General features: G+C 54.5%; 1 long non-coding RNA gene across 11 annotated transcripts in view; it reads left to right on the plus strand.

Moving 5' to 3' along the window:
- The window catches only part of LOC127493646 (uncharacterized), a 31,683-nt gene extending 18,434 nt beyond the window's left edge, over positions 1-13,249 (plus strand). Inside the window, exons 2-6 of one of the 11 annotated variants that reach the window (XR_011390897.2) lie at positions 10,627-10,728; positions 11,250-11,361; positions 11,477-11,684; positions 11,806-11,926; positions 13,017-13,249. This is a non-coding gene — a long non-coding RNA (uncharacterized LOC127493646). Of the gene's footprint in view, positions 1-4,192; positions 4,334-8,512; positions 8,619-8,664; positions 8,864-10,626; positions 10,729-11,249; positions 11,362-11,476; positions 11,685-11,805; positions 11,927-13,016 lie in introns of those variants that run through there. The other 10 variants (XR_016211294.1, XR_016211295.1, XR_016211292.1 and 7 more) reach the window with 10 other exon arrangements.
- Positions 13,250-19,561: the final 6,312 nt, after the last annotated feature.

Below are 19,561 nucleotides of genomic sequence, written 5' to 3' on the forward strand. Positions count from 1 at the left end.
GCAGGCCGGGCAGGCAGCGCTCAGGACAGGTGAGGAAACCCAGCCCACTTCTCCTTTCTACCAGGAGCTTGTGGTGGTAACTCACCCACTCCCCCAATAGGGTCACTAATCTGTTTACAGTGGCAGAGTCCTCAAGGCCTAAGCACCACTCAAAGGCCCCACCTCTTTTTTTTTTTTTTTGACCGGCAGAGTGGACAGTAAGAGAGAGACAGAGAGAAAGGTCTTCCTTTGCAGTTGGTTCACCCTCCAATGGCCGCCGCTGCAGCCGGCGCACCGCGCTGATCCGATGGCAGGAGCCAGGATCCAGGTGCTTTTCCTGGTCTCCCATGGGGTGCAGGGCCCAATCACCTGGGCCATCCTCCACTGCACTCCCTGGCCACAGCTGAGAGCTGGCCTGGAAGAGGGGCAACCAGGACAGAATCCGGCGCCCCAACCGGGACTAGAACCCGGTGTGCCGGTGCCGCTAGGCGGAGGATTAGCCTAGTGAGCCGCGGCGCCGGCTCAAAGGCCCCACCTCTTGACACTGTCCCAGTGGGAACCAAATTTCAACACGAGTTTTGGAGGAGGCATCCAAAGCAACCTGTTCTGCCTTGGGCGCCCTTCGACCCAAGTCTGTTCTCATGTACAAAATGCATGCATCCCATCCCAGTCTGCCCCAGCAGTCTTCATGTGCCCCAGCATCAGCTCCAAAGTGCAGCGTGCAAACTCTCATCGCGATCAGATCCAGTGAGACTCAGGGATTCAGCCCGAGGCAACTTCCTCTGCAGCCAGAGTCCAGGAAACCAGCCCAGCGACTCAACGCAGCAGTGAGACTGCAGCGCAGGCACAGCCCAAGTGCCTGCCATCCGCTGCTCCCTCCCCGTCCCTTCAGCTCCCAGCTGCTGGGCCTGGAAGGCAGCAAGATGGCCCAAGTGCTTGGGTCCCTGCTACCCTCGTGGGAGGCTTGGCTGAAGCGCCTGTTTCCGGGCTGCTACCTGACCCATCCCTACTTGTTGTAGATATTTGGGGAGTGAACCCACGGATGGAGGATCTCTCTCTCTCTCTCTCTCTGCCTTTCAATAAACAAATAAACACTAAATAATAGTAATAATAACATGATGCATCCAGTGTGGAACAGGTTAGCAGTTGTTCAAAAAGCTGAACACAAAATTATCACATGGCCCAGAAACCCCACTTTTGGGTCTACACCTTCTACACCCAAAAGAATTGAAAGCAGGAACTCAAAGGGATTTTAAAAAATTTTATGTATTTTTAGTTGAAAGGCAGAGGCAGAGAGTGAGGTCTTCAACCTGCTGGTCACTCCCCAGATGGCTACAATGGCTGGAACTGCGCCAATCTGAAGCCAGGAGCTTCTTCTGGGTCTCCCATGCAGGTGCAGGGGTCCAAGCACTTGGGCCATCTTCTGCTGCCTTCCCGGGCCATAGCAGAAATCGGAAATGGAGCGGCTGGGACTCCAGCTGGCGCCCGTATGGGATGCCCCACTGCAGGCCGTGGCTGTGCCCGCTGTGCCACAGGCCGGCCTCTCAAGGGGATATTTTTGAAACCAGTGTTGGCGGCAGCATACACTGCCCATGAGGGCCAGAAGGTGGACGCCACAGCAATGTCCACTGGTGGATGAATGGGACACAAGACGTGGTCATTCACGCAAGGGCAAGTTACTGAGCCTTTAAAAAGAAGGGGATCCCAGGACACACAGCAGACTCATAGAATGGCAGCACTCCTGCCTCAGAATCAACCCTCGGGACATTCGGATCTGGCTAAAAGGCCCACGAGAGTCTCACAGGCATGGAGAGCCATGACATGGTGGCAAAAAACAATCTAAATGAAAGATCCTGGTGAACAAGACCCCAGCAGAAGGATCAGGCCATCAAGGAGGGAGGCGCCTTTCTCTGAAGGGAGGAAGGAACCTCCACTGTGATCCGGCCTTGACTAAACAAGTTCAGAGTCGGTGAACTCAAGGGGCTTCCATAGCCTAGACAGCTCATAGCAAGAGTCTCAGGTGATTGCTGACATCATAAATAAGAGTGCCAATTGTTAAATCAACAACGGGAGTCACTGGGTTCATGCTCCCCACGTAGGATCTCTGTCCTTAATGTATTTTACTATGAGTCGAACAACACCCTATACATGGTTCGGTTGTGTGAGTGCAGCCTGTTGAAATCCTTGCTTAGTATATACTAAGTTGATCTTCAATATATGAAGGTAATTGAAAATGAAACGTGATGAAGGGCAGGATGGGAGAGGGAGTGGGTGAGGGGAGGGCCACGCGAGGGAGGGAGGTGGGGGGGGAGCCACAACAATACAAAAGTTGAATTTTATATTCTACTTAAAACTATTGGTTGAACTCTGTAACTAATACACAATTACTCTTAGGTGTTTAATGCTATAACTAGTACTCAAATAGTATTTTACACTTTGTGTTTCTGTGTGGGAGCAAAATGTGGAAATCTTTACTTAATATACACTAAATTGATCTTCTGTATATAAAGATAATTGAAAATTAATCTTGATGTGAAGGGAAGGGGAAAGGGAGTGGGAGAGGGGAGCGTTGTGGGTGGGAGGGAAGTTATGGGGGGGAGGAAGCTATTGTAATCCATAAGCTGTACTTTGGAAATTTATGCTCATTAAATAAAAAAAATTTAGAAAAAAAAGGGGGGGATCCCAACTGGCGCCCCAACACCGGTGAACCTTAGCCATTTCCGCTCATGACATACAGACACAAGGGACAAGGCTGTGGGACACCACGTGTCTGAGGACCCTAAGCAGTCTGATTCACGGGCGCCCACGCAGAATGGTGGCTGTGCAGGCAGAGGGCGCAGGGAAGTTAGCAGGGTTTTAATTGTTTTTTATTTCATTTTACTCGAGAGGCAGAGACGCACAACCCTCTCCTCAACAGGTTCACTCCCCAAATGGACGCCAGGCCCAGAGAAACGTCTCCACCCGGGTCCTCCACGTGGGTGGCAGGGACCCAGCCACCTAAGCCGCCATCACCTGCGGCCACCCAGGCGTACAGCGGCAGGAGGCCGCGGTCCAGAGCTGGCCCCAGGGGCTGAACCCAGGCCCCGAGATGCGGGCCGCGGTCGCCTCGGTCAGCTTGTTGGCTCAAGGGCGTCCTCGGGGACCCGCTGCACTGCCAGCGCGGGAGGCGCCCGTGCACGCGTGTGCTCCGGGGCGCCTCGCCACCGCCCTTACGGGGGGGTGGGGGCCTGGGGCGGTGCCCCGCTCCTCCGCGGCCTCAGGCGCCGCCCCCGGAGGTCAGCGGCTTCCCCCCGCAGGCGGAGCCGGCGGCGGCGCTCGCGGGCGGCCCTGACCCTGGGGAACCGAGCAGTGGCGCCGCCGCCGCCGCAGGCTCCCGCGCAGCGCGGGCGACACGTGGCGCGCGGCAGGCGGGGCGGCCCGAGAGGCGACCGCGCGCCCCCTGGCGGACACCGCCCGCCGTGCAGTGGCGCTTGGCCTCTTTAGGAAGGGAGACAGAGCCGCAGACGCGCAGAGCACGCAGCCTGGTTTTCCGCCCGGACCATGAACTGTGACCCCCTGCATCTGCACCTTGCCCTACCCCTGACCCAGATTCACTGCCTGAATTCCTTTAAAAAAATTGTTTATTTGAAAGACAGAGAGAGATCCTCCTCCATCCGCTGGGTCACTCCCCAAATGGCGGCAATGGCCAGAGCTGAGCCAATCCGTAGCCAGGAGCTTCTTCCAGGTCTCCCACGTGGGTGCAGGGGCCCAAGGACTTGGGCCATCTGCTGCTGCTTTCCCAGGCCAAGGCAGAGAGCTGGATCGGAAGTGGAGCAGCCTGCACCCATATGGGATGCCAGGGTCCCAGGTGGCGGCTTTTCCTGCTGTGCCACAGCATGGCTCCCTGGTTGAGATCCTAACCCTGGAGAGGACCGAGGTGGGGCCTATAATGAGGTCGAATTCAAAGGTTTCCCAGGAGTGAGGCCCTGACCCCACCCACAGAAGAGAATGCCCGAGCAAGGGCCGCTGGCGGAGCCAGACCAAACCGTCCTGCGCCTTGCTCTTGGGGCCTGCCTGCACAGCTGGGAGAAAATTAAGGGAGCGAGGTTTGCGCCCTGGTCCCTGACGGTTCCGTTTGGTATCTGTGCGGGAGCGCCCGCTTTCCAGCACTGTGTAGCCAGCCCGGCCATCTAGAACGCAGCCCTATCCCGCAGCCTGCTCCACAGACCTGCGGCCCCGGGCGAGTGCTGCTTCGCCCTCCGTCCTGGCTGCGCGTCTCGCGTGGGTGGATCACCTGCAGTCGTGAGCGCTCTCGCGCGTCCAGGCGTGAGGGGACGCTCGGCGGGAAGAACTGATTTCTGGGACGTGCGCAAGGGTATGTCTGGAAAAGGCGGGACGCGAATCTGAGTACACTGAGCACCCAGGAGCAGCCCTGCCCCAGTGGTGGGCACCGTCCCGGCTCCTGCGTGCCCAGTCGAACTGAAATGCCAAGGAAGGCTGAATTATTCCTGGGAAAGCGGAAGATGGCGCAAGTCCTTGGGCCCCTGTACCCACGTGGGAGACCCAGGCTTTTGGCTCCTGCTTCAGATCAGCTCCCGCCATTGCAGCCACTTGGGAAGTGAGCCAGCAGATGGAAGACCTCTCTCTCCTCTCTCTGTGCGTCTGCCTCTCTGTAACTCTGCCTTTCAAATAAGTCAATAAATCTTTGGACATAAGTAAATCAATAATGCTCCTCTTAGTCTACCTCTCCCTGTGCACGTGTCAGTGCTCTGTTTCTCTGGAGAGCCCCGACTGAGACAGGAGTCTGACTGACTGTTTCTTGAGCTTAGGGGGCCCACGGCGTGTCCCTGCGGCAGTGTGCGTGGGTCCCTCATTCCCGCGAGGGTGTGTAATGTTCCAGGCATGGCTCTGTTGCGCTGTGACCATCCACTGAGCAGTCAGGGCACACTGGACTTTCCACCTTATTTTGTTAAATTAATTAATTTATTTGAAAGCCAGAGAAATGGAGAGAGAGAATCTTCCACCTGCTGGTTCTCTTCCCAAATGCCCGCGATACACAGGACTGAGCCAGGCCCGAGTCAGGAACCAGAAGTCCCTCCCAGTCTCCTGCAAGCAAAGCTGGGACCCACTTGAGTCGTCTTCTGCTGTGTTAGCAGGAAGCTGAGACTTAACCCAGTCACGCTGAGGTAGGATTGGCCGGTGACTTAACCCCTTTTCCGCCGTGCCCACCCCAGGGTTTCTTTCTTTGGTTGTTGTGAGCAGCACCTCGGTGAACACGCGCGTGCAAAGATTTGTTGGAGTCTCTGCTTTTGGTTCTTTTGTGTCCAGACCCCCCTACTTCTCCTCCTCACTGTCCGGCAGCGCAGTTTGCTTGTTCCTCCTCGGTTGCTGGTCCTCTGCCCTGTTCCCTGCAGGAGATGGGGAGCAGCTGGGCCGGCCTCGCTGCCCCCCACACCTGCTGGTGGGCGTGTGTTGGGCGGGGGAGGGAACCACCACGTTCAGGGCCGCACACTGGGCTCTCAGCCGCCTGTGTGTGCAGCTTTCCCCCTCCGGTTCCCATCATCTCCCAGGAGCCCCCTCCTCCCTCTTCCCACCTTGGATGACCCGGCTGTGGGCCTTTCTTGCTTCTGACAAGTCACATGGGGGGAGCGCTGCCGCATTGCTGTCAACCTCCCTTCCTCTCCGAACCAGTGAAACAGTGCGGCTCCTCCAGCCCGCCCCTTCTTCCTTGTGGCGGGTGAGTAAGCTGTAGCTGCTGTAGGTCCTGCCTGTCCACGATACACAGAGCCCAGACGGATGGACAGAGGCACGGTGGGTGCAAAGGTAGACAGCAGAATGGCCCTGGATGCTTTCCGGTGTCCTCGAGTGGCTTTGCCGGGGCTGGGCTGCCTCTTTGGGCTTGACATGGAAGGTTTGAAAACCAAAACGGGCAGGTGTTGCGGTGCAGCCGGGGAAGCTGCTGTTTCGGAACCCTCCATACCCTCTCAGAGCGCCTGGGGTAGCATCTCGGCTCCGCGTCCAGTCCAGCTCCCTGCTGATACTCCTGGCAGGCAGCAGATGATGAGCTAAGGACGTGGGTTCCTGCCACCCTCATGGGAGGTCTGGGTGGGGTCCCAGGCTCCCGGCTGCCACCCTTCCCAGCCCCAGATGTTGTAGGTGTTTGAGGAGTGAACCAGAAGATGGAATATTCTCTCTCTCTCTCTGTCTTTCCTTCTCTCTTTCAAATAAATAAATAAAACTTTAACAAAGTAAATGTTTTTTAAAAAAACACACATTTAATTGTATTAGTCATATCTTCTATTGCTTTTCTACCTGATGTAGAATTTAGTTTCTGAAAATAGTGTTGTAAAAAATAAAAATAGGGGCCGGCGCCGCGGCTCACTAGGCTAATCCTCCACCTAGCGGCGCCGGCACACTGGGTTCTAGTCCCGGTCGGGGCGCTGGATTCTGTCCCGGTTGCCCCTCTTCCAGGCCAGCCCTCTGCTGTGGCCAGGGAGTGCAGTGGAGGATGGCCCAGGTGCTTGGGCCCTGCACCCCATGGGAGACCAGGAAAAGCACCTGGCTCCTGGCTCCTGCCATCGGATCAGCGTGGTGCGCTGGCCGCAGCGCGCCGGCCGCGGCGGCCATTGGAGGGTGAACCAACGGCAAAAGGAAGACCTTTCTCTCTGTCTCTCTCTCTCACTGTCCACTCTGCCTGTCAAAAAAAATAAATAAATAAAATAAAATAAAAATAGGGGCCGGCGCTGTGGCTCACTTGGTTAATCCTCCACCTGTAGCGCCGGCATCCCATATGGGCGCCCGGTTCTAGTCCTGGCTGCTCCACTTCCCATCCACCTCCCTACTAATGCACCTGGAAAAGCAGCGGAGGATGGCACAAGGTGCTTGGGCCCTGCACCCGCGGTGGGAGACCCGGCAGAAGCTCCTGGCTCCTGGCTTCGGATTGGCTCAGCTCCGGCCATTGTGGCCATTTGGGGAGTGAACCAGCGGATGAAAGACCTCTCTCTCGCTGACTCTCCCTCTCACTGTAATGGCTGTAACTCTGCCTCTCAAATGAAACAAATAAATTAAAAAAAAAAATAATAAACACAGAAGATGAGGTGAGGCAGGCTGAACCCAGCAGTCAGTCTCAGGCTCGCTCAGCCAAGGACGGCTGGCCAGTGTGTGGGCCTGAGCTGATGCCTGGTGGGGACGTCAGGGCCTCTGTAAGTTCTAGCCGGAGAGGGAAAGACACACTCTGAGTCTGCAAACCTGTTGGCTTGTAGGAGACACAGAGAGATAGAGGGAAATGAGAGGTCAGCCGGCAGCCGGTTATTATTCCGGAGGGTCAACGAGTGGTCACTTCAGCCAGCAGCACCGCACAGTGAGATGGGAGCGAGGAGGCCTGCCCTAGATTTGAAGTGGAGCATGGGCGCGGCGTTGCGGGGCAGCGGGTTAGGCCGCCTCCTGCGAGGCTGACATCCCATACTGGAAAGCTGGTTCGAGTCCCAGCTGTACCACTTGAAAAAAAAAAAAAAAAGATTTATTTTTATTTATTTGAAAGGCAGAGTTACAGAGAGGCAGAGGCGGAGACGGAAAAAGATCTTCAGTCCACTGGTTCACTCCCCAAATGGCCACAATGGCCAAAGCTACATCTATCCAAAGCCAGGAGCCAGGAGCTTCTTCTGAGTCTCCCATGTGGGTGCAGGGGCCCAAGCACTTAGGCCATCCTCTGCTGCTTTTCCAAGTGCATTAGCAGGGAGCTGGATGGGAAGTGGAGCAGCCAGGACTTGAACCGGCATCCATGTGGGATGCTGGCACTTCAGGCAATGGTTTAACCTGCTGTGTCTCAGTGCTGCCCCCTGCTGGTTTTATGGATGTCATCAGCTGCGACAAGACGAGAGAATCTGGTCTGACCTGTGACACCAAGGGTCACTTTGCTGTCATCGTGTTACACTTGAGGGAGCCAAGTACCAGTTGTGCAAAGTGCGAAGGATCTCTGTGGGCACAGAGGAGTCCCTCACCTGTGACCCACGATGCTGGTCCCACTGGCTCCCAGCCCCCGCATCAAGGTCAATGACACCACTCACACTGATTCGGAGACGCCCATCAGGTTTGACTCCGCTCACCTGTGTGTGGTGACTGGGCCAGGCTGAAACCAGGAACCTGGAACTCCATCCAGGTCTCCCACGTGGCTGTCAGGGGCCCAAGCACTCGGAGCCATCTTCTGCTGTCTCCCAGGTGCTTTAGCTGGAAGCTGGATTGGAAACTGAGCAGCCGGGACTTGAACCAGCGCTCTGACACGGATGCTGGTGCACAAGCGGTGGCTTACCCTGCTGAGTCAGGATGGCCACCCCTCAAGTCTCTTTTAATTCCATTTTCCTGCAAACCTTCACCCTCCTATGTGCTCAGTGCTCCTGTTCAGGCTGTCATTTTCTCTTCAAATATCCCTGCAGCCCATCCCCCCTTTCGCCTAAACTGCTTTCCAATTGCACGGATTCACTCAAGCTGCGGGTCTCAGCCTAAGGATCTCCCTCACTCCCCAGCCCCCGCTGGTGCCCCACCTGAGCCCTGCCGCATACTGACTTCTCACTGCTGGCTCGCCCACTGGCCTCACTAATGTCGGAGGCAGGAATCCCATCTTGTTCATTGGTGCGTTCCTCTCGCACCTAGAAGTCTTCCAGGTATTTCTTAAAAACAACGGCCATGCTAGATTCAGAAAAGAAACCGCCAGCTTTATTGAAGCCGAGCAGTATCCACAACCCCCGTGGTTTCTGGGACCGACTGGCGGGGCATCTCCCATAAGGCCCCATCACCAAACCGGAACAGGGAGTGCCAGGAGGGGAGAGACAGAACAGGTTTGTTCAGAGGGTGGCCAGCGACCGCAGCCCAGAGAGAGCCCCTCCCTTGTGGACTAGTGGCTTACATGGTACAGAGTGGCGGGAAGGGGCTTGGGGGGCTGAGCTCAAGCTGGGCTGCTGAGACAGGGGGAGGCTTGGTTGCTTCTGAGGTCCCGCGGGGTTAGTGTGAGCTGGGAGGGGTTGGGGCTGAGGCTGAGCTGGACTCTGAGTTGCGGGGAGGGAGCTTGGGAGGAGTGGGGAGAGCGCAGGCGATGGCTGGACTCTTCAGACGGTGGCATGTCCAGTAGTCCCGGCAGGGCGGGGCTGGTCGAGGCAGGGCAGAGAGGGGGGCCTGCTTGCCATTATGCAGGGGGGAGGGGGGAGCTCCACGTGGCTCTCTGTCCTTGCTGCATCAGGAAAGACCCGCTCGTTCTGCAGTGTAGCCACCAGGGGGCTCTGCTGCGGGTGTGGACCAGGTGGCACACTGGCCCTCACAGAGCATTTCCTGGGGGTGAGCAGGAAGGGAGAACGGAGGTGAGGCCTGTGGTCTGTCTGCACTCAACACGGCTGATGCCGGACACGTGGGGTTTTCTCCTCCTGATCAAAGGCGTGGAGCCTTTTCCAATTTCACTTCTTTTTTTTTTTTTTTTTTTTTTTTTTTTTTGCAATAATTATTTATTTGAAAGGCAGAGTCACAGAGAGCGAGGAGGAAAAAGATAAGAGAGAGGAGAGAGAGAGAGAGAGAGAGAGAGAGAGAGAGATGAATGATCCTCCTTCTATTGTCTACTCCCCAAATGGCCACAACAGCCAGGTTGGGGCCAGACCAAAGCTAGGAGCCAGGAACTCCATCCTGTTCTCCCATTGTGGATGGCGGGGACCCACGTGCTTGGGCCGTTTTCTGTTGCCTTCCCAGGTGTATTAGCAGGAAGCACACCTGGAAGTAGACTACTTGGGACTCGAACCAGCACTGTGGTACGGAACGGCAGCGTCACAAGCAGTGGCCTAACCCCTGGGCCACAGCGCCAGCTCCTCCAATCCCACCGCTGCAGCTCGGACACCAGCTCAGTGTTAGTTCTGATACTGACCCCCGGAGTTAGCGCAGGCCCACAGGTTAAGGGCTTGGTCTCAGACTGACCCCCACTTCGGATGTCCGTCTGAAGCCCCGGCCACCTGCACGTCTGACCGGCCAGCTATGCACAGCGGGTTCCTATAGCCTCTTCCTTGGGTTTCATCATTTGCTAAAATGACCCTCAGAGCTCAGACAGCTGCTTTGCTTATCCTTATCTGTTTGTTATAAAGGACACAACTCAGAACAGCCAGGTGGGAGAGACACAGAGGGCCGGGTGTGGGGGTGTGAGGCAGGTGTGAAGGGTCCATGCCCCCTGCAGGTGCGTCCTGCTCCCAGCACGTCACGGTGTTCGCTGACCCAGAAGCTCTCCAAACGCATCCTCTGGGGGTTTCCATGGAGAGAGCCCACGAGGTTACGTGATTGATTAAATCACTGGCCACTGCCGATGGATGGGGTCTCCAGCCCCTCTCCCTTTCCCGGAGGCTGGGGATGGAGCTGAGCATTCCTCTAACCGGCGACACAGCCGCGTACTGAAGCTTGCCAGGGCCCAGCAACCAGTCAGCTCGTTTGCGTCCAGAAGCCATGGTCACTCTGGAGCTGTGTGCAGGAACCCGGGACAGAGACCAACGAGTCTCCTTAGAACAAGGGTCCTCCCGGGCCCTGCGTGAGCAGAGTTCCTGCGTACGCCGGAGAAAGACGCTCACAGCTTGACGTTACCCCTGACAGCCAACGATCCTAAATCCGCGACCCTATTTCCGTTTTCCATGTCACGTGTTCGTGAAGGCAGCGTCCTCCCTCTGTCCATGTCGTCAGGAGAGTGTGAGATCTCTGCCCAGAATAAAAATGCCTTCAGTGCCTTTGTAGTCAAAGACACCCGGCTCTAAGGTAAGTGCTGTAATGTGGTTTTCCTGGGTCTCGCCTGGACTTCATACACACAGTGAGGCAGAGGGCAAGGGGTGGGGGCAGGTGTTCAGGGCAACAGTTAAAATCGCTGCTTGGATGGGGCCAGTGCTGTGGCATAGGAGGCTGAGCCTCTGCCTAAGGCGCCAGCGTCCCTATGTGCACCGGTTCATGTCCCAGCTGCTCCTCTTCCGATCCAGCTCCCTGCTAATGCTCCTGGAAAAGCAGTAGAAGATGGCTCAAGTGCTTGGGCCCCTGCACCCACGTAGGAAACCCGGAAGAAGTTCCTGGCTCCTGGCTTCAGATGGGCGCAGCTCCGGCCATTGCAGCCATCTGGGGAGTGAACCAGGGGATGGAAGACCTCTCTTCCTCTTCCTCTCTGTAACTCTGCCTCTCAAATAAATAAATAGATAAAAATCTTTTTTTTTTTTTTTTTAAATTGCTGCTTGGGATGCCCACATCCCATACTGGAGTGCCTGGTTCTAGTCCTGGCTGCTCTGTTTCAGATTCCACCTTCCTGCTAATGCAGACCTCAGATGGTGCCTGGGTCCCTGACACCCATGTAGGAGATGGGGGTGTGCTTCTTGGCTCTACCATTTGGCAAGTGAACCAGCAGAGGTAAGATTTCTCCCTCTCCTTGGGGACTGCACTGTGGCACAATAGGTTAATCCTCCGCCTGCGGCGCTGGCATGTGTATGAGCCAGGTTCATGTCCCGCTCCTCTTCTGATCCAGCTCCCTGCCTGTGGCCTGGGAAAGCAGTAGAAGATGGTCCAAGTGCTTGGGCTCCTGCACCCACATGGGAGACCTGGAAGAAGCTCCTGGCATCGGATTGGCGCAGCTCCAGCCTTTGCGGCCATCTGGGGAGTGAACCAGCGGATGGAAGACCTCTCTCTCTCTCTCTCTCTCTCTCTCTCTCTCTCTCTCTAACTCTACCTCTCAAGTAAATAAAATCTTAAAGGCGGGGTGGGGGGGGGTGGGGCAGCAGGTAAAGCCTCCTCCTGCAGTGCCAGCATCCCATATGGGCACCGGTTAGAATCCCGGCTGTTCCATTTCTGATCCAGCTTTCTGCTATGACCTGGGAAAGCAGTGGAAGATGGCCCAAGTCCTTGGAACTCTGCACCCATATGGGTGACCCGGAAGAAGCTCCTGGCTCCTGGCTTCAGATTGGTGCAGCTCCAGCCTGTATGGCCATCTGGGGAGTGAACCAGTGGATGGAAGACATCTCTCTGTCTCTCTCTCTCTCTCTCTGCCTCTCTGTGACTCTGCCTTTCAAATAAATACATAAATCTTAAAAAAAAAAAAAAAAAAAAAAGCTCTCTGGCTGTCCTTCCCTCTGTCACTCTGTCATTCAAATAAATTAGGAAATTTTTCCCCAAAAGAGGCACATGTCAGACCTAGATTTGAAACTACATTTTGTGGCCTTGGGGAATTTCAGAGTGAGTGTCGATTTCTTTACTTGTGATTGTGTCCCTTTCATAGGGTATGTATTTTTTAAAAAGATTTATTTATTTATCTGAAAGAGTTTCAGAGAGAGGCAAAGAGACAGAGAGAGAGAAAGCGTGCAAAAGAAAGTGAGTTCTTCCATCCACTGGTTCATTCCCCAAATGGCACAACGGCCAAGGCTGGGCCAGGCCAAAGCCAGGAGCCAGGAGCTTCTTCTGGGTCTCCCACATGGGTGCAGGGGCCCAGGCAGTGGCTTAACCTGCTATGCCACAGCACCCTCCCCTCCCTCCCCTGGCTTTCAGAGGATTTAAAGAGAACTTGATGAGATGCTGCACTCAATGGATTCTGCACGCTAGCTGGGTACAAAATCATCCCTCGAAACAGGGAAGCTGGGCTGGCATTGTGTGTATCAGGTAAAGCCACCCCTGTGATGCCAGCATCTCATATGGGCGCCTGTTTGCTCCATTTCCAATCCAGCTCCCTGCCTAATGGCCTGGGAGAAGCAGCAGAGGATGGCCCATGTGGGAGGCCTGGATGAAGCACCTGGATTCTGGCTTCAGTCCAGCCCAGTCCTGTGGCCATCTGGGGAGTGAACCAGCGAATGGAAGACCTCTCTCTCTCTCTCTCTCTCTCTCTCTCTCTCTCTCTCCCCTTCTCTATAACTCTTTCAAATACATAAATCTATAAAAAAAAAAAAAAAAAGGAAGCTGTTATAATATACATGGCAAGGGGGCCGGAGCTATGGTATAGCGTGCTAAGCCTCCACCTTTGGCATAGGCAACCCATATGGGCGCCGGTTCTAATCCTGGCTGCCCCTCTTCCATTGCAGCTCTCTGTTTTGGCCTGGGAAAGCAGTAGAAAATGGACCAAGTGCTTGGGCCCTTGAACCTGCATGGGAGACCCAGAAGAAGCTCCTGGCTCCTAGATTCGGATCAGCACAGCTCCAGCCGTTGTGACCATTTGGGGAGTGAACCAGCAGATGGAAGTCCTTTCTCTCTGTCTCTCCCTCTCTCTATCTGTAACTCCACCTCTCAAATAAATGAATAAAATCTTTAAAAAAAATACATGGCAGGAAGAAATTCTCATTTTCAAAACCAAGCTTCAACTTTGAGTTCCAGTCTCACACCTGCTACCTTGGTTTCACTATGACTTGTCCCCCCAAACTCATGGGGGAGTTGAGTCCTCAAAGTCTCAGGTTAATGGTGCAAAGAGGGTGGACAGTCGGCCTGACTGTGGGGGGGGGCACGTTGGGCAGTGATTCGATCAGAGGTCATTAGGCTGGGGCTCCTGACTGCATCCTGCTGGCATTAGTAGGAGTGGGGAGGAGACCACACAGACACGGGCACCCACGCTCCCTGTCTTTTGCCAGGAGATGCTCAGCAGACGAGGGCCCTGGCCCTTGCCCCTCGAGAACTGTGAGCCAAAGAAAACTCTTTTCCTTACCAAGTACTGCCTGCCTCAGCCACTTCATTTCAGTAACAGAAAGCTACCTTGCAGGGCCGGTGCTGTGGTCCAGAGGGTTAAAGCCCTTGCCTGCAGTGCCAGCATCCCGTGTTGGCACTGGTTCAAGTCGCAGCTGCTCCACTTCCGATCCAGCTGCCTGCTAAATCCACCTGGAAACAGCAGAGGGTGGCCCAAGTGCTTGGGCCTCTGCACCCACGTGGGAGATCCGGAAGAGGCTCCTGGCTTTGGCCTGGCCCAGCCCTGGCTGTTTTGGCCATTTGGGGAGTGAACCAGTGGATGTAAGACTCTCTCTCTCTCTCTCTCTCTCTCTCTCTCTCTCTCTCTCTCTGTAACTCTGCCTTTCAAATAAATACAATGTTTTTAAAGAAAGTTAACTCACACATCTTCTAAACTGGACTTCAGAATCATTGATCAGGTGGGGCTGTAACTCGGGTGGCACAGCAAACTGCCACGGCCTTTGAGAAGTGAGCAGAGCAGCCAGGTAGCAAGAGGCAGGGAGGCAGGTGCCCCGGCCAACAGCGATCCCATCTGTGAATTCGCCCCAGGAACAAGTCCACAGACGCACACAGCTTCGTGTACCCGGGACTAACTTGACAGATCAACAAGCTGCTGAAGCCAGATAGCTACCATATTATCTATCTATCTATCTATCTATCTATCTATCTATCTATCCATCTGTTCAATAAGTACGTGGTGATCCCGACAGGAAACCTGGAACATGCTTTATATTAATGTAAAGGCCGCTGTCCTGGTGGAGACAGGAAGGTGACTTACAGAACTGAGAACGGTGGTTAGGAGGGTGGGGTTGGGGCTGGGGCTGTGGACCCTCAGGTTAAGTCACCATGTGCAACACTGGCACCCACATCAGAGCACCAGTTCAAGTCCCAGCTGCTCTGCTTCTGATCCAGCTCCCTGCAAATGCACCTGGGAAGGCAGCAGAAGATGGCCCAAGTCCGTGAGCCCCTGCCACCCATGCGGGAGCTCAGGATGGAGCTCCTGGCCTCTGGCTTCAGCCTGGCCCGGACTGGCTGTTGGAGCCATCTGGGGAGTGAACCAGTGGATGGAAGAGCTCTCTCTCTCTCTCTCTCTCTCTCTCTCTCCTGGGCCCCTCCAACCTCCAGTTTAATGAAGTAGTTCCTGAGGCTACTACACATGTGGATGGTAAAAAAAAAAAAATTGCTCGATCACCTTCTGTGGCGTTAGCAACTTGACTGTATCAGGAATGGCAAAGTCAATACCATAAAAATAATTTTTCACAAAATTGGAATTTGGGCCGGCGCCGTGGCTCACTTGGCTAATCCTCTGCCTGCAGCGCCGGCACCCTGGGTTCTAGTCCCGGTTGGGGTGCTGGGTGCTAGTCCTGGTTGCTCCTCTTCCAGTCCAGCTCTCTGCCCAGGAGGACAGTGGAGGATGGCCCACGTCCTTTGGTCCCTGCACCCGCATGGGAGACCAGGAAGAAGTACCTGGCTCCTGGCTTCGGATCGGCATGGCGCCGGCTGTGGCGGCCATTGGGGGATGAACCAACGGAAGGAAGACCATTCTCTCTGTCTCTTTCTCACTGTCTATAACTCTCTGTCTCTCTCACTGTCTAACTCTGCCTGGCAAAAAATAAAAATAAATAAATAAAAATTGGAATTTGCTTGAGACGCAAAAGTTAAAAATCTGGGGGCCAACGCTGTGGCATAGAAGGGTAAAGCTGCCACCTGCAGTGCTGGCATCCCATATAGGTGCCAGGTCAAGTCTCAGCTGCTCCACCACCAATCCAGCTCTCTGCTATGGCCTGGGAGAGCATTAGAAGATGGCCCAGGTACTTGGGCCCCTGCACCTGCGTGGGAGACCAGAGAAGCTCTTGGCTCCTGGCTTCAGATCAGTGCAGCTCTGGCCATTGTGGCCATTTGGGGAGTGAATCAGCAGTTGGAAGATTCTCTCTCTCTCTCTCTCTCTCTCTCTCTGTCTCTCTGTAACTCTGCCTTTCAAATAAATAAGCATATCTTAAAAAAAAAAAAAAGCTAAAAACCTGACAGCTATTCTCAAAATCAATGCATGTGCTGGCTAGTGATTTTTTTACAACTTCAATGCCATTTGCTGCAGAAATTGGATCTGTAGAGAAAGCCGTCCTGGCAAACCTCCATCCAGGGTCGTGAGAACACCTGGACAGCTTTCAGAAAAGCTTCATTAGTCCGGCTGTGCCTCGCTAATGGACTTGAAGCTGGCCATGACAGAAGTGGTTCTGGGAATTCCCCCAAGAGGCTGACAAGGGGACATGGAGCCCAAGGGACAGGGCCCCAAACCAGCCTGAATCACAGCAGTGGAGAATTGGAACAAGTCCCAACAATAGCAAAAAAAAACTCACTCTCCGCACTCACGTGTATCCTGCTGTGTACTTAGAAATCTTTACTGAGCTTTAAGAAACTAATTATATACAGAAACATAGGATGCTACGCAGATGAGGATATTGTTAAAGTTTATTTATTTTCTTTTATTTGCAAGGCAGAGCAACAGAGATGAAGAGAGATCTTCCACCCACTGGTTCGCTCTCCAAATGCTTGCAACAGCTGAGGCTGGGCCAGGCCAAAGCTGGGAGCCAGGAGCTCCAGGTGGGTCCCCCATGCGGGTGGCAGGGGCCACCTACTTTAGCCATCATTTGCTGCCTCCCAGGGCATACATTAGCCAGAAGGAAGGACTTAATCCCAGCACTCCAACATGAGTTCCTGGAGTCTGGGCTACAGCGTTCCCGACTGTGCCACAGCACCACCCCAAGGTGACACTTTCATCCACTGCTTCATTCCCAAATGACCATAATGGATGAGGCTGGGCCAGGCACAAGCCAGGAACCAGAAAACCCGTGACTCCCATGTGGGTGGCTGGGCCCCATCACTGCTGCCTCCTGGGGCCCACACTAGCGGGAAGCGGGAGTCAGGAGCCAGAACCAGCCAAGCACTCCGACATGGGATGTGGACATCCCAAGTGGCATCTTAACCAGCAGGCCAAGTGCCTCCTCCCACACTGCAAACGTAAATGGGGCAACCTGGCGACGGGAATAGGTGAGCCCTGCAGGTTTCCGGGGAGAGAGATTAGGGTGTGCTGTGTGTCCCAGGAACTCTGAGGAACTGGGTGGGGCACAGCCTGATGAGAGAGGAGAAGGAAGGAGAGGAGTTAGAGAGGCAATGTGGACCAGGACACTTCCCTCTGGGTTCCATGGAGTAAGATGGAAGCCGCTGCGGTGTTGGGAGCAGGTGTCATTGATCAAGCAGCTGTCACAACGCAGACGCTGCTCCTCCGCGGGGCCGTCTATCCATCCCAGGACCTGTCCTATTAAGTAAGAGAGTCCCGGAGTCTTCACTTCGGAGTCTTAGCTACCTCTTTACCAGGGGTCTGGCCCAGAACTGCACTCTGCTTCCACGTGTCCAGCCACGTGTCCCTCTCCATCCGCCCTGCGCAGCTGCGCATGCCTGCGGTGCCGCCCGCAGCCTCATGCCTCGTGTCTGTGTTTCCAGTCGTGACAGCTCGGCTGGGCCCTGAGCATGGCTCTGGCAGCATCTGACAGCCCCACCCGTTTTGAGCTCCACAGTAGGGCCCACGTCGTGGCACAGCGGGTTAAGCCACTGCCTGGGATGCTGGCATCCCACATCAGAGTGTCAGTTCAAGTCCCGGCTGCTCCGCTTCTGATCCAGCTCCCTGCTAATACACCTGGGAAGGAAGCAGAAAATGCCCGAATACTTGGGACCCCGCCACCCACACAGGAGACAAGTGGAGTTCCTGGCTCCTGGCTTTGGGTTGGCCCAACCCTGGCTGTTGCCGTCATTTGGGGAGTAAACCAACAGATAGAAGCGCGCGCGCGCTCTCTCTCTCTCTCTCCCCTTTGCCTTTCAAATAAATAAATATTTTTAAAAACATATAAAAAGAAACTCAACAGTACTATAAATATTCTTAAGGAAATTCTTTATAACTTAGAGCTACAGTTTTTAGCTTGAGTTGCAAATTATCTGGACAGTACTGGTTTTCATTAATGTGTAAGTATTAAAACCGCACCCTTAAATTACCTACCCTGCAATGAAGATGACCAAGCCAAACTTTACTGTTCTGACAAGCACAGAGCTTACCGGCCAGGACACCCGTGTCCTACATTGGGCTGCCTGGGTTCCACACCCAGCACCTGCGGAGACAGAGCTAGTGCTTGGGCTCCTGCCACCCACGCGGGAGACTTGGAAAGTTGAGTGTCCAGCTCAGCCTGTGCTATTGCAGGCATTTGGGGAGTAAACCAGCAGATGGGAGTTCTCTGTTTATCCGTCTGTGTTTCTCGCCTCCTGTCTCCCTGCCTCTCATATACAACTAATTGGTGGTTAGTAAATTGGCAGCTGCACCACCGTGGTGTGGCAGCGTCACTTTATGAGGTTTGCGGCGGCAAGGCTGGACTCAACAAGACCAACAATTAGAGGCAGATGTTTGGTGCAATGATAAGACGCTGCACCGGACACCTGCATCCCACGTTGGCGTGCCTGGTTCCAACTTCCTGCCAGTGTATACCCTGGGAAGCAGAGGCAATGGCTCAAATTGTTGGGTGCTTAACACTCATGTGGGAGACCCAGACTGAGTTCCTGGCTCCTGGCTTCTCCTGGCCCTGTCCCAGCTGTTATGGGTATTTGGGCATTTGGGAACCAGCACACGGGAGCGAGCATAAGAGATGTGTGTGTGCGTGCACCTGCCTTTCCAATAAATAAGTAAATAAATAAATAAATAAATAAATAAATACTTTTACAAAGGAAAAGAGGGACCGGCACTTGGCATAGTGGATAAAGCTGTCACCTGCAGTGCCAGCATTCCATATGGGTGTTTGTTCAAGTCCCAGCTGTACCACTTCCAATCCAGCTCCCTGCCAATGCACCTGGGAAAGCAGTGGAATACAGCCCAATAAATAAATCTTTAAAAAGAAAGAAAGAAGAGGTAACTTTAGGCCGGCGCCGCAGCTCACTAGGCTAATCCTCTGCCTGCGACGCCGGCACCCCAGGTTCTAGTTCCGGTCGGGGCGCCGGATTCTGTCCCGGTTGCCCCTCTTCCAGGCCAGCTCTCTGCTGTGGCCTGGGAGTGCAGTGGAGGATGGCCCAGGTCCTTGGGTCCTGCACCCGCATGGGAGATCAGGAGAAGCACCTGGCTCCTGGCTTCAGATCAGCACAGTGCGCCGGCTGCAGCAGCCATTGGGGGGGTGAACCAACGGAAAAAGGAAGACCTTTCTCTCTGTCTCTCTCTCTCTCACTGTCCACTCTGCCTGTCAAAAAAATAAAAAGAAAAAAAAAGAGGTAACTTTAAACATAAATAAATAAAGGGGCCCAGCACTGTCGTGTAGACTGCTTGGGGTGCCGGCTGCCCACACCCCCATCTCCCATGTTGGAGTCCCAGCTACTGTGCTTCAGATCCAGCACCCTGATAACAGCGCTGGGAAGTAGTGAACGACGGCTCAAGTACTCGGGGTGCTGCCGCCCATGTGGGGCATCAGGAAGCAGCCCCTGGCTCCCAGGCCCAGCAGCGGCAGGCATTTGAGGACTGAACCAGCAGATGGAAGATCTCTCTCCTACTCTGCCTTTCACATGAATGAATAAGTCTTTTCACAAAAAAAAAATCAAATATCTGTTTAAAAAAACAAAGACCAAAGTTGACTTTTAAATTAGGGGAAGTTTGTGCTTTCTACAGCAGCACTTACACTAAACTAACAGAAGCTCTGGTCATGTTGTGCCAGGTCCACACTCACCGTGACTCCAGCAGTCCCAGTGACGTCACTGCTCACAAGGCCCCACCCAGGTCACGTCATGAGACGTTCAAGCAGGACGAGAACGCCTGACCAGGACACTGATACACGGGTCTGAGCAGGTGCACTCTGGGCAGGGTCTCAGAGAGGGCCACCCAGGCACGGGC

The sequence above is a fragment of the Oryctolagus cuniculus genome, chromosome 7 (genome assembly GCF_051225735.1).
Source record: "Oryctolagus cuniculus isolate XC-2025 breed Fujian yellow rabbit chromosome 7, ASM5122573v1, whole genome shotgun sequence".
In the NCBI taxonomy this organism is placed as follows: Eukaryota; Metazoa; Chordata; class Mammalia; order Lagomorpha; family Leporidae; genus Oryctolagus; species Oryctolagus cuniculus.